This window comes from Podarcis raffonei, chromosome 16, assembly GCF_027172205.1.
Source record: "Podarcis raffonei isolate rPodRaf1 chromosome 16, rPodRaf1.pri, whole genome shotgun sequence".
NCBI classification, from domain to species: domain Eukaryota; kingdom Metazoa; phylum Chordata; class Lepidosauria; order Squamata; family Lacertidae; genus Podarcis; species Podarcis raffonei.
Window position 1 is genome coordinate 9530227 of NC_070617.1, and position 15167 is coordinate 9545393.

Sequence of the window (15167 nt, forward strand, 5' to 3'; positions counted from 1 at the left end):
GGCAAAAGGACAGAATGGTCAAAGTTGGGTGGGTTCTCCAAGTTCATCTAGACCAACCCCACCACTAAATGTAGGAATTCTGCCGTTGATGGCTTCGCTGACACCAAGCAAAAAGGTTGGCATTGATGTGCAGGTTGCCACATCTCTGATAGGAATAATTTAAGGGAGCAAATTAGACGGCAATAAATACTAAACATGCAATTAGTAAACGGGACGAAATCGTTAAACCCTAATGCATGCACTCTGCTGGACATCAAACTGTAATAAGACGCTGGAAAATTGCAACTCCAGCGTGCCTGACAGACAGACAGACAGCCAACCTGTTTCAATATCTCAAGCACTCCTTGTGAAGTCAGTGGGCCATAAGTCAAGTTTAAGCCCTGGCATCCAAGAAGGGCTGGGAATTTCCCCTTCCTGAAACTCTGGAGGGCTGCTGCCGGTCTGTGTGGACAATACTGAGCTGGTTGGATTCTGGGAGTTGCAGTTCTGGTTCAACAATGTTCTCGGAGTCCCCATCTGGCATGGACCGTGGTCAGGGATGTTGAGAGCTGGGGTCCGGATTCGAAACCTGCGGGACCAGAGATTCTCAGAAGACTGGAATAAATATGTGGACTATTTGAAAAGCAACTGTAATCAACAGATTACGCTAGTAGGACTGCAAGAAGTTTTGTAAGGAGGAATATATGAAATATTGTAAGGAAGGATATGATGAGAGAGTCAATAGACAGTGGCGTAGCGTGGGTTGTCAGCACCTGGGGCAAGGCAAGTAATTTGTGCCCCCTAACCCGTGGATTTGCGCCCCCTAACCCTAACCCCCAGATGTTGCGCCCGGTGCGGCCGGGCCCCCCTGCACCCCCCACGCTACGCCACTGTCAATAGATAAGATAATTAAAAGCAATAGTGAAATTAAGAAATATAAATTAAGTGGAAAAATTGGAAAATTTTCAAATGTGGGTGCTGAAAGTCCAAAAAAAACTGTATAAGATGTGACCTATGTTGAATGACTGTTGAAAATGATATATTAAAAAATGAATAATAATAATAATAGAGCTGGGGTCCGGCAGGCTCCCCGTCCCTCTCCTAGACACACGTCCCAACCTATCAGGGACCACATGTTAAATGCATTTGCAGGGGTGTAAAGCCAGGATGTGGCGCTGTGGGTTAAACCACAGAGCCTAGGACTTGTTGATCAGAAGGTCGGCAGTTCGAATCCCCGTGACAGGGTGAGCTCCCGTTGCTCGGTCCCTGCTCCTGCCAACCTAGCAGTTCGAAAGCACACCAGTGCAAGTAGATAAATAGGTACCACTCCGGCGGGAAGGGAAACGGCGTTTCCGTGTGCTGCTCTGGTTCACCAGAAGCAGCTTAGTCATGCTGGCCACATGACCCGGAAGCTGTACGCCGGCTCTCTCGGCGAATAAAGCAAGATGAACGCCGCAACCCCAGAGTCGGTCACGACTGGACCTAATGGTCAGGGGTCCCTTTATAAGGTAAAGGGACCCTTGACCATTCGTTCCAGACGTGACCGACTCTGGGGTTGCGGCGCTCATCTCGCTTTATTGGCTGAGCGAGCCGGCGTTTGTCCGCAGACAGCTTCCGGGTCATGTGGCCAGCATGACTAAGCCACTTCTGGCGAACCAGAGCAGCGCACGAAATGCCGTTTACCTTCCCGCTGGAGCTGTACCTATTTATCTACTTTCAAACTGCTAGGTTGGCAGGAGCTGGGACCGAGCAACGGGAGCTCACCACCGTAGCGGGGATTCGAACCTCCGACCTTCTGATCAGCAAGTCCTAGGCTCTGTGGTTTCACCCACAGCGCCACCCGCGTCCCTTAGGGGTCCCTTTACCTTTACCATAAAGCCAGGATGGGGAGCTCATGGCCCCCCAGAGGCTTTTGGGCTAGCCCCAGCCAGCATGGCCAGTTGGCAGGGATAAGCAGAGCCCAGCAACCTCCGATGGGCCAAAGGTCCCCCAGCCTAAATTATTTCAGAGGCCTCTTCAAACTCTGAGCTGACCCTGTTCAACCTGGGTCAGTCTGATCTAGTTCTGCCGGGAAGGAGCCTTGGCCTCTAGAACGTGCCTCTCTGACCAACAACAACAACAAGAACTCTACCTCCCCAGACCACCTCAAGCGTGCCCCGGCTTGAATATTATGGGTTTTTCCTCTGGCTGAGGTTGTTCCACTCCAAAGGTTGGGTTGTGCGTCAGGCTGTTGGAGAAATGACGTCCCGAAAGAGAAAAAGTGAGAAGTCCGGGGAAAGATGGTCCATGCAGTCCATCATTTATGAGAAATAACCTCAGTTGCCCCCAGGCACTTTCTGCCCCATCTCTGACTCCCCACCTCCCACCCCCGCTAGTTTCTCTCCCATGCTGGTAACTACAGCAAAAACAGCCATGATTCTTCCTCTATCTGGTTTCGCTTTGGCTTTGACATACAGAGAGCTGCATTTTCCAGAATCAGAGAAATTTGGTTCTCAAACTTAATCCATTCCGGAAGTCCGTCCCCAAACCAAAACCTAATTATTTCTGTCATTTTAGCCAGCTCAATGTATTCAAATGACTTTATTTGCCACTCTTCAATTCCTGGAATCTCTTCCCCCTTCCATTTTCTGGCAATAAGCATTCTTGCCTCTGTAGTGGCATATAAAAATATCCTTCTTTTATGGCTTGGGATATCTGAGCATAGTAAACCCAAGAGAAATGCTTTGGGCTTTTTGACAAAAGTTCATTTGAACATTCCCCCCCCCCCAATTCTTCATAAATACTATCCCAAAAGTAAGTGTGAGTAAATTTTTAATTATCCCTGCATCTTTGTATTTTGGTCCTTCCAGGCTGTGGCGATATATGGTTAGGAATTTTGGCTTATTTACTGCGACTTTCTTTTTGCTTAGCTTGAACTTTTCGTTGGTTACCAAAGAATAATTTTATTTTTTTAAGGAAAAAAGGAGGGGGAAATGAAACAAATAACCCCGCCCCAAAATATATGATTACTGTAATTTTCGCTGTATAAGACGCACCAGACCACAAGATGCACGTAGTTTTTGGAGGAGGAAAACAAGAAAAAAAATATTCTGAATCTCAGAAGCCAGAACAGCAAGAGGTATTGCTGAGCAGTGAAAGCAGCGATCCCTCTTGCTGTTCTGGCTTCTGGGATAGCTGCGCAGCCTGCATTCGCTCCATAAGATGCACACACATTTCCCCTTACTTTTTAGGAGGGAAAAAGTGAGTCTTATAGAGCCAAAAATACGGTAGGTTGCAACGAAAGGATGCTCATACAGCGCTTCTGAGACAGACGTTCACGCCTGCATTGCTGAACGCACATTGTACGCTCAGGATGCAAAATACATCTCTTTGCACACACCCAAGAGTTAACATCTCAGCTTTTTGGGGGGCCTGGGAAAGGCTTTCCCCCCTGTTCCATCAGTCAGCGAGACGGAGCCAGGAGAGATCCTGTCAAAAGAACCCGATGAATTTATGTCATTTCTTGCAGGTAGCAGGGACTCTAAAGTGCCTTGGCTCAGGGCGCATGAGGTAGTGGCTGAGAACATGCGCCGCACACATGGGTTAAACCTGCTTCGTCGCCCTTGAACAGAGTCGTGGGCAGCAGGCAGGGGGAAAGCCAGGAATCTGCCTTATACCAAGTCAGACTATTGGGTCCAGCTAGGTCAGTGTTGTCTGCACTGGCCGGCAGCGTCTTTTCAGAGTTCCCAGCCCTATTTGAAAGCTGCCTTGGCTTGAATGGTTACAAGTCTATCTCTATTCTAGTTATTATTCTAGTAAATTTGGTTTTATACTTATAAGCCGTTTGTGATGTTGTTGTTTTGTTGCATTAAAATTACTGTCACACCATTTGATACTTTGTGTATATACAGTGGTACCTCAGGTTACATACGCTTCAGGTTACATACGCTTCAGGTTACACACTCCGCTAACAAAGAAATAGTGCTTCAGGTTAAGAACTTTGCTTCAGGATAAGAACAGAAATCGGGCTTCGGCGGCGCAGCAGCAGCAGGCCCCATTAGCTAAAGTGGTGCTTCAGGTTAAGAACAGTTTCAGGTTAAGAACGGACCTCCGGAACGAATTAAGTACTTAACCTGAGGTACCACTGTACTTGGTTTTTTGGGGGACCTTTCCGTTAGCCCGAAAGCGATAAAAAAAAGAAAAGAAACGACGTTCTTCCACTTTGCAAAAATATACAACGCGCCTGGTCGCCTGGAGTCAAATCTCAGCAGGCGAGGAGGGCAGGTGGTTATTTTCCAGCTCTGCCTCCCTTTGGGGAAGAAAAAAGGAGAGAATATCTGCCCTTGTTTTAAATGTCAAGTAAATAGATTCTCAGCGCTTGGGCCTGCTCCTACCTGCCTGGTTTTCCTAGGATTTCCCTGGCTGTTTGTGCAGGTTTAAACAGAGAGTGCAGAGGGGGAGCAGAGCAAGCGGATTTCTGCGGAATGCCCTGGCTGATCCCAGACAGGGCTTCTGGATCCTCTAAATCAGGAGTGGGAAACCTGCCGCCCTCCAGATGTTGGCAGACTACAACTCCCATCATGCTTGACCCTGCTGGCTGCTTAGGAGTTACGGCGATATGTTTTCTGGGATGTAAGGGAACGATCTTTTTTTGAAGAGGAGATTAAAATTGCATCAGAGTTGCAAGCTTAGTGAGGATCACGCCATAGAATCCCCAGTGCGAAAAGGGTGCATCTCCTTTTTTCCCTCAGAAGGATTGTTAAGATCTTGTAAGATCCATAAAAGATCTCTGCAGGATCTGGCTGCTTTTCTCTGAAGGGTGGTAAAGGTAAAAGTAAAGGGACCCCTGACCATGAGGTCCAGTCATGGCCGACTCTGGGGTTGCAGCGCTCATCTCGCTTTATTGGCCGAGGGAGCCGGTGTACAGCTTCCAGGTCATGTGGCCAGCATGACTAAGTCGCTTCTGGCAAACCAGAGCAGCGCACAGAAACGCCGTTTACCTTCCTGCCGGAGCGGTACCTATTTATCTACTTGCACTTTGATGTGCTTTCGAACTGCTAGTTTGGCAGGAGCAGGGACCGAGCAACGGGAGCTCACCCCGTCGTGGGGATTCGAACCACCGACCTTCTGATCAGCAAGTCCTAGGCTCTGTGGTTTAACTCACAGCGCCACATGCGTCCCACATTTTTCTCAGATACCGGAGGCAAATATATAAGCTGCTCTAGCTGGTAGAATAATAATAATAATCTTTATTTGCATTAGCCACTAGCAATAAAATAATATGTACTGCAGACAGAGGTAGAAACTTAACTACACAAAATACATTTTGGAGGTTTACATTAATAATCAAATAAGAGATCTTATTCTAATTGCCCTCCCGCTAAAAACCTTGCTGATTTTGCTGTCACCTGACCATCTTGATCTGCTCAAAGAAAGGACACGGTAGCAATGGTTGTTGAGCGACCCGGCATGGACAATAATAGAGGGGTAATAACCTCACTCCTCAAATCTTTATAAAGATTGCAGGCCAGAAGCACGCGAGCCACTGACTCCATTCTGCCATCTCCACATGGACATAACCATTTTTTCCGCAGTGGAATTTTTTGAAATCGACCCTCAAGTACAGCCGAAGGCAGTATATTCAATCTTGCGAAAGTGAAAGCCCGTCCGCATTTTGGAATTGTTAAAATTTCGCAAAGAGGGTGCCAAAGTGTCAAAATGACTACATGGGAAATAATCATACTGTGGACAAAATTTCCTTATTGTGGCCAAATTATTCTATTGCTCGATATATTACCTCAGATATTGGAGGCAAATATATAAGCTGCTCTGACTAGTAGCTATTGATAGTCTCCTGCATGAATTTATCTAATCCTCTTTAAAGCTATCCAAAGTTGCTGGCCATCGCTAATTCTCCTGGGAGCCGATTACACAGTTTAATTATGCGCCGTGTGAATAAGGATATTTATTTCTTTTTTAAGCAGCCTGGTGCCATCCTCTCCAGGTGATCCCAGGGCTTACTCCCAGGAAAGTGTGCACTTATGGGGTGGCAGCCTTTAGGTCAGGAGAAGTAAGCTTCTTTCTGGAGAGGTTATGCCCAGGTATGTGTTTATAGGGTTGCAGTTAAATATGTGCACAGGAGAGTCTGCATGGTGTTTTGACCTAGGAGACCAGGGTTCAAATCCAGCACTCGGCCACGCATTTCACTGGGGTGGCCTTGGGGCAGTCACTGCCCATCGACCAAGCCTACGTCCCAGGGTTGTGAAGATAAAAAGGAGGGGAAGTGGCTCTGTATGCCAGCTTGATCTTGAGCTCCTTAGAGGCTATAGACATAGGGTGAGTAGACCCACTGAAAATTAGTGTGATGAAATTAAACATAAATGTTAAAGGTAAGGTAAAGGGACCCCTGACCATTAGGTCCAGTCGTGGCTGACTCTGGGGTTGCGGCGCCCATCTCGCTTTACTGGCCGACGGAGCCGGCGTACAGCTTCCGGGTCATGTGGCCAGCATGACTAAGCCGCTTCTGGCGAACCAGAGCAGCGCACGGAAACGCCGTTTACCTTCCCACCGGAGTGGTACCTATTTATCTACTTGCACTTTGACGTGCTTTTGAACTGCTAGGTTGGCAGGAGCAGGGACCGAGCAACGGGAGCTCACCCCATCGCAGGGATTCGAACCGCCGACCTTCTGATCGGCAAGCCCTAGGCTCTGTGGTTTAACCCACAGCGCCACCCATGTCCCTTTCGCCACCTGCGTCCCTTGGGTGAGTACAAATGTCACTAGTTTTTTTGAATTGGAATATAATTGTTGAGTAACCATTGTAACTTTCTAGATGGAAAAAGAACAAAATACTGTTACAAAAAAGAGAAAATTAATGTGCGTAAATTAATTTATCTTATAAAATTGATATGCCCCTTGACTGTAAAAAAAGAGAGCGATTTTCAAAAAGATAGAACGAAAAGATCAACAGGAAAAATTAATGACAATAATTTAAAACTTCCACAAAGTTTAAATAGCAATAGACTGCAAAGAGATTAAAACTCACAGCTGCTTTCTAAGTTGGTCTATGAATGTCAGTGGGACTACTCTCAGTAGGGCTAAGATTGCAGACAGCCAATAGTCTGCATAACCCTTAAAACCTGCAGGGTGGAACAGCTTGTCTGTCTTCAACCAGCGCCCCAGTAAAAAAACACACATCCTGATCAGCGTTGCAAACTCCAACCAGTCGCTACGACGACCCCTCGAGGCAGGTAGGCAGGCAACTCATCCATGGCGTCTCCCAGAGCAGTGAGACATATGCTGCGTTTTCAAAAAGCTCAGCCTACGGAGCACAGCTGTGTTATGAGTAAGCGCTGGGAGTCTGGAACTTGAGGAAAGGCGATCCCGGGACAAAGGCTGTGCGGGGAAAATAGAAAAGACCCAGGAGATGAAGAAGTGGGGAGGAAGGATCTGCGAACATCTGTGTGGTCCAGGCCTAATGCCTCTAAAACTCTTGCTGTGCCCTGCGCTTCAGGCTTTGAACTTCTGCTGAACGCAGGTGGGAAATATTCTGCACCCTCTTATTCCCTTCTGGGCCCCCAGTCCAGCAAAGTGGCCGGCTGGCTCTTACTAGGAACACCCCTGAACAGGACAGCAATCTCCTGTTGGCTGTCCTTAGGTGCACAGAGATAGACTGCCCCTGTCCATGGAGGCTCCGCTTAAAAAGAAGACCGTCAGTAATGCCATGGCCGGATCAGAACCACCAGCCCCTGTAGCCCCATAGTTTTAAATTCATGACCCGTGTCCTTCCAGCCTGGCTCATAGAATTGTAGAGTTGGAAGGCGCCACAAGAATCATTTGGTTCTAGGCAGGAATCCACATTTCCCCCCAAATATTTTTTATTGATTTTTTACATCTATAACGAATAAAACATACAAAACAAAACACACACTACAACACTACAAGAAAATAAAAATTAAAAATAAAAACACATATTCTTTCTTATATTCATTTTAAATTGCATTATTACGTGACTTCCTCAAATCCCCCCTAACTGAATTTCATTAGGTTCCCTTGTAACAGTTCTCCCAAACATCTTTCTATTACGATCAGTTCCTTCCATTTACTATCTTCATCTCTTTTCTTATTGTCTTAAATCCATCTTACTATACAGCATTCATATTATAATCCTAGGCCTGTTTAATACTTTCAAGTATCTTCTGAATTATCTTATATTACAGTATTTGGCTAAATATTCTTTAAATTTCTTCCAATCTTCTTGGTATTCCTCCTCTTTCTGTTCGCGGATTCTTCCAGTCAGGTCAGCCAGCTCCCAAAACTCCAACATCTTCATCTGCCATTCTTCTACCCTTGGTGTTTCTTGAGATTTCCAATTTTTTGCTAATAGCAGTCTTGCCGCTGTGGTGGCATACAAAAATAATCCGACATCTTTTTTGGGCAATTCCAATCCATGCAGGAACCCACATTTTGCCCAGTGTGGGGCTTGAACCCACAACCCTGAGATTAGGAGTCTCGTGCTCTACCGACTGAGCTATCCCATCTTGTTCTCCAATGGCAGAAATTTGGCTGATCCTGGATGTGGAGGTCCCACTCAGTATCCCCTTCTCCCCTCCCGGCTGCTGCTGTTCGCCACCCAGAAACTGGTACCCGGAGGTAGACTGCCTCTGAGCATGGATGCTCGGCTCCTAACCATGATGGCCAACAGGCCCGTCGAGCCAAAATTCTTGTTTCCTTGCTGAGGCCAGGCAGACGCCTCTTGCGAAGCCCATCAGCCGGGCAGGAACGAAGCAAGCCTCCCCCTGTTGACTGCCTCCAGCAATAAGGCATAGGGAGATAGACTGCCTTTGGCTATGGAGGGTTGCGTCTCGCTCTCATGACCAACCCCAGCCGTGGACAGGCGTCTCCTCTTCCCCTAATTTGCCTTAATCCCCCTTCAGAGGTGTCTGAGCCCATTTTCCACTGCGGCAACAGATTCCGCCAATGGATTATGCGACTAATCCTCTCCTTTTCTGCTGCAAATCAACTCCGCCGGGAGATCCTGAGCTCTAAATATTATGGGATGGGAAGGGGAAGGCGTGCTGGGGAAGAAACCTTTCCCACCGCTTCTCTCTGTCCCAATGTATAGGTCTCTTTTTATGGCCCCTACAATAGTCCCAAACACTTTCTGCCAAGGGTGGGGAAATTCAGGACCTGGCCCTCCGAGTCCTTCTGTTTGGCCCTTCAAAATCTCTCCCCTTGCCACAACCCCTTGCCGTCCCTGCTTCGGACCTTTCTTGAGTGTTTTTGCCTGGCTGGAATTTGCCCTTGAATTCCTCGTCGTATCTCTTGCTCATTGTGTCTCGGGCAGTCCGAGTGTGTGGACACAAGCCTCCTGAACAACAGCAAAATCTCGCACCCATTGCTCTGCGCACTCTTGCCTCTGGCCCCAGCCACCCCTGGCATGTGGCCCTCAGAGGATCTCCGAGGATAGAATGTGGCCCTCCGGCTGTGAACACGGCCCCTGCTCTCCTGAATTATTATTATATTTCGGAAAATCTGCCCACCTACTCTCTGATCTCTCTCTTTTTTTTGCACCCGTGTCCCAAATCGCACAGGGTGGGTGGGAAGGAGACCTCGCAGCCCCTTCCTAAGTCAGGACGCAGCTTCTTTCTGAGAAAAGCCCCCTGCCCTCCCCAAAAAGAGCTGAGGGGAAACTGGATTGGTTTTCAGCTCTGGCAGAAAGTTAACGTGGACAGGAGCAGACAGGCAATTGTGGAGAGGTTTGAGTTACAAAACAAACAGGAGCGTTGAGAGATTTCGCTCTGGAATGCGGCTGAATAGGGAAGGGGGCTCAGCCCCCCCGCGCTTGTTGCTAAACCCTTCGCCTCCCCACCCCTCAAAAAATCTCAGGCTGGCAACTGTTTTCTTTCCCTGCGGCCTGGGGGACAGAGGTCAGAGGTGGACAGAGGCCTTGGTGTTCGAAAGGAGGGGCTGACATTTGAACCTACCTGGGGCAGGTTTGTGGTGGGATTGTTGCAGAGGGGGAGAGGCGAGGTGGTCTTCATCCAGGCCTGAATTGCTCCCCCAGGCTGAAATTCAAGCGGTGGGGCAGGGAGCTTATGGAAGGAGAGCTGTCTGACATCTGCAAGGAAGTTTGTGGGAGAGAGGGAAGGGGCGCCCATCCAAATGTACAGTGGTACCTCGGGTTACATATGCTTCAGGTTACAGACTCTGCTAACCCAGAAATAGTACCTCGGTTTAAGAACTTTGCTTTTGGATGAAAACAGAAATCGTGCTCCGGCGGCACAGCGGCAGGCCCCATTAGCAAAAGTGGTGCTTCAGGTTAAGAACAGTTCAGGTTAAGAACGGACCTCCAGAACGAATTAAGTATGTAACCAGAGGTACCACTGTATATGTAGAGTTGGGAGGGACATCCAAGGGCTATTAATGTTTGACAGACTATTGTATTTTAATATTTTGTTGGAAGCTGCCCAGAGTTGCTGGGGAAACCCAGCCAGATGGGTGGGGTATAAATAAATTATTATTATTATTATTATTATTATTATTATTATTATTATTATTATTTAGCCCAACCCCCTGCAATGCAGGAATCTCAGATGAAGCATCGAGGACAGATGGCCTCCGTCTTTCTGAAAGGATGCAGGAGCCAAAATGCAGCCTTCTTTCGAAACACACCCTTCTCCAAATTTCGCAGCGCAGTTCTCGGGCCAAATGGTAGTTGCCAAAAATGTGTACCATGTGGGTAAAGATGTATACTGCATATATATATATATATATATATATATATATATATATATATATATTCATGACCATATAGAACATACTAAACACATTCTGTTAGGAAGAATCCATTGCCGAAATCTGTATGTTAAGTCAAAATGAAACGTGTGAGGAAAAATCCACGTTACACTCTGACACATTTTCACGAGGAAATGCGGAGAACTGGATTTAAGGTTGGAAAAAGGAGAGATTGAGAGAACGGGGATTTGGCTGCAATTCCTGCATTGCACGGGTCAGGCTGGATGACCCCTGGGGTCCCTTCCGCCTGTACAATTTTCTGATGGATCCGTCCAGCCCTGTGTCGGGACAGGAGTAAGTCGCATTGGTTTCAATGGGGTTTACTCCAAAGTCAGTGTGTGCGCGACTGCAGTCCTAAGCATCAGAAGTAGCCCTCCTTGTTTTTCAGTTTATTCCCAGGTGAGTGTGTTTAAGAGAGTCAGCATGGTGCGGTGGTTTGGGTTCAACTCTGAAACCAGGGCTCAGTCCTCCACTCAGCCAGGGTGCTTACAATGGACCAGTTCCTGTTTCTAAGCCTAACCCAATACCTCAAAGGATGGATTTGGGGATAAAATGGGGGGGGGGGAGACCACAACAGTCTTGTGGCACCTTAAAAACCAATTTATTCTTTCATGGTTTTGTTGTGTCTCTGCCACAACCTCCCTCCTTTCGCCCCACCTACAAAAGGAAGATAATTATCATATTGTATCCTACCTTACTCACTGCAGATGGTGACAGCAGTCATGAAATTAAAAGGCGCCTGCTTATTGGGGAAAAAGCAATGACAGCATCTTAAAAAGCAGAGACATCACCTTGCTGACAAAGGTCCGTATTGTTAAAGCTATGGTTTTCCCAGTAGTGCTGTATGGTAGTGAGAGCTGGACCATAAAGAAGGCTGATCGCGAAAGAATGGATGCTTTTGAATTACGGTGCTGGAGGAGGCGCTTGAGAGTCCCATGGACGGCAAGAAGATCAAACCTCTCCATTCTGAAGGAAATCAGCCCTGAGTGCTCACTGGAAGGACAGATCCTGAAGCTGAGGCGCCAAGACTTTGGCCACCTCGTGAGAAGAGAAGACTCCCTGGAAAAGACGCTGATGTTGGGAAAGATGGAGGGCACGAGGAGAAGGGGACGACAGAGGACGAGATGGTTGGACAATGTTCTCGAAGCTACCAGCATGAGTTTGACCAAACTGTGGGAGGCAGTGGAAGACAGGAGTGCCTGGCATGCTCTGGTCCAGGGGTCACGAAGAGTTGGACATGACTAAACAACAATCCTACCTTACTGGGCTGTTGTAAAATGCTCTAAAGTGTGTTATTGTTTGTTGTCATTACAAACTAATGAATAGTAGGCCTGTTGCACATGTGCGTCTGCCCTTTTTGTTCGTGAAGCTTCGTCCCGAGAGACAACAAGGCTTGTTCTAATCACTTTTATTTTTGTGCAACAATTGCAGTGATTTAAAACCACAGAGGCTTGCAGCTTGCCTTCCTCAATCCAGACCCTTTAAAAAAACGACTCGCATCTCTGCCAGTCCTGCAGCGCCCCCTGGCGGAGGCAGCCTCATATCACAATGGTGACGAGAGAGCAAGAGAGACCCAAGACTGGGAAATCAGAATTGGGGCACCCAACGAACATCTAGTCCAACCCCCTCTGCAATGCACATTATTGGCCCATTAGTAATTGGCACATGACTGGTGTATTATCTTTTGCAACTGGCAGTGGAGCCATAGGAGTGGTGCTGTTGGGGGCGGGGACTGCCCAGTTGGCATGCATACCAGATGGTCTTGGTGGCAGCTCTCTGTTTACGAAATGCCCTCCCTGGCAAAGTGCGTCTGCCTCCATTGTTCACAGCCAGGAGGAATTTAAACGGCATTATTGTTCACTCAGGCGATTGACAGAGGAAACACAATGTTGCTTGAAATATTGGTATTATTTTCCGCTGGAGTATGTAATTGCGTCCACCTTGCACGCAGAGTTGCAGGTTTGATCCAGGTAAGGCTGGGAGCAAGCCTCACTACTTGAAACCGTGGAGAGATAAAAGGAAGTCCTTTTCCATGAGGTGCATATTTAAAAACTATGGAACTGGCTCCCAGAGGAGGCAGCGACAGCCAACAACCTAGGCTGGCTATAAAAGACACTTAGACAAATTCATGGAGAGCTACTGACGGTTACTAGCCATGACATCAGTTGAGACCTTACCTGTCTCGCCAGAGTGGTGCATGCTCTGGTTATCTCCCGCTTGGACTACTGCAATGCGCTCTGCATGGGGCTACATTTGAAGGTGACTCGGAAACTACAACTAATCCAGAATGCGGCAGCTAGACTGGTGATTGGGAGCGGCCGCTGGGACCACATAATACCAGACTTGAAAGACCTACATTGGCTCCCAGTACGTTTCCGAGCACAATTCAAAGTGTTGGTGCTGACCTTTAAAACCCTAACAGACCTCAGCCCAGTATACCTGAAGGAGCGTTTCCACCCCCATTGTTCAGCCCAGACACGGAGATTCAGCTCCGAGGGCCTTCTGGTGGTTTCCTCACTGCGAGGAGTGAAGCTACAGGGAACCAGGCAGAGGGCCTTCTCGGTAGTGGCGCCCGCCCCGTGGAACACTCTCCTATCAGATGTCAAAGAGATAAATTATATGACATTTAGAAGACATCTGAAGGCAGCCCTGTTTAGGGAAGCCTTTTAATGTGTACTGTTTTATTATGTTTTTATATATGTTGGAAGCTGTCCAGTGGCTGGGTCAACCCAGTCAGATGGGTGGGGTATAATTATGATTAATAATAATAATAATAATAATAATAATAATAATTTCCCTATTCCCCCATGTGCTTCCCTTTTGCTCCCTCTTTCCCAAGTTGTGTCGTTTTCCTCAAGCAGGGTGTGGGGGACCTCTGGCCCTCCGGATGTTGCAGCTCCCATCAGCCCTAGCAAATGTGGCCAATGGCAGGGGCTGATGGGAGTTGTAGTTCAACAATGATCTTGGACTCCAGCTCCCATCAGCCCCCAGCCAGCATGGCCGGTGGTTCAGGGCTGATTAGAATTGTAGTCCTGCAACACCTAGAGCAGGATTCCTTAAACTCGGCCCTCCAGATGTTTTGAGACTACAATTCCCATCATCCCTGACCACTGCTCCTGCTAGCTAGGGATGATGGGAGTTGTAGTCCGAAAACAGCTGGAGACCCAAGTTTGGGGGACCCTGACCTAGAGGATTGAAGGTCCCCCCCATCTCTGTCCTAGACACATGTCCCAACCAATCAGGGATCATGTACCAAATGCACTTACAGGTTTGACGCAGGGGGACAGTCCTTTGCCCTCGAGATGTTGAACTCCCATCAGCCCCGGGCGGCATGGCCGAGATGAACAGGCATGGGGAAGCCCAGGCAGACGGGCGGAGTACAAATAAATTATTATTATTATTATTACCCTGGGAGGGGTGGCTAACACCCCAGAGGACAGGATCACACTTCAAAACGACCTTGACAGATTAGAGAACTGGGCCAAAACAAACAAGATGAATTTTAACAGGGAGAAATGTAAAGTATTGCACTTGGGCAAAAAAAAATGAGAGGCACAAATACAAGATGGGTGACACCTGGCTTGAGAGCAGTACATGTGAAAAGGATCTAGGAGTCTTGGTTGACCACAAACTTGACATGAGCCAACAGTGTGACACGGCAGTTAAAAAGCCAATGCAATTCTGGGCTGCATCAATAGGAGTATAGCATCTAGATCAAGGGAAGTAATAGTGCCACTGTATTCTGCTCTGGTCAGACCTCACCTGGAGTACTGTGTCCAGTTCTGGGCACCACAGTTCAAGAAGGACACTGAGAAACTGGAATGTGTCCAGAGGAGGGCAACCAATATGGTCAAAGGCCTGGAAACGATGCCTTATGAGGAACGGCTAAGGGAGCTGGGCATGTTTAGCCTGGAGAAGAGGAGGTTAAGGGGTGATATGATAGCCATGTTCAAATATATAAAAGGATGTCACATAGAGGAGGGAGAAAGGTTGTTTTCTGCTGCTCCAGAGAAGCGGACACGGAGCAATGGATCCAAACTACAAGAAAGAAGATTCCACCTAAACATTAGGAAGAACTTCCTGACAGTAAGAGCTGTTTGACAGTGGAATTTGCTGCCAAGGAGTGTGGTGGAGTCTCCTTCTTTGGAGGTCTTTAAGCAGAGGCTTGACAACCATATGTCAGGAGTGCTCTGATGGTGTTTCCTGCTTGGCAGGGGGTTGGACTCGATGGCCCTTGTGGTCTCTTCCAACTCTATGATTCTGTGATTCTATGATTCTAAGACATCTGAAGGCAGCCCTGTATAGGGAAGCCTTTTAATGTGGACTGTTTTATTATGTTTTTATATATTTTGGAAGCTCCCCAGTGGCTGGGGCAACCCAATCAGATGGGTGGGCTACTATTATTATTATTA

General features: G+C 47.6%; 1 protein-coding gene across 1 annotated transcript in view; it reads left to right on the forward strand.

Annotated features, from left to right (window-relative positions):
- The window catches only part of SLC50A1 (solute carrier family 50 member 1), a 266552-nt gene that overhangs the window by 22341 nt on the left and 229044 nt on the right, over positions 1 to 15167 (forward strand). The window lies entirely within an intron of this gene.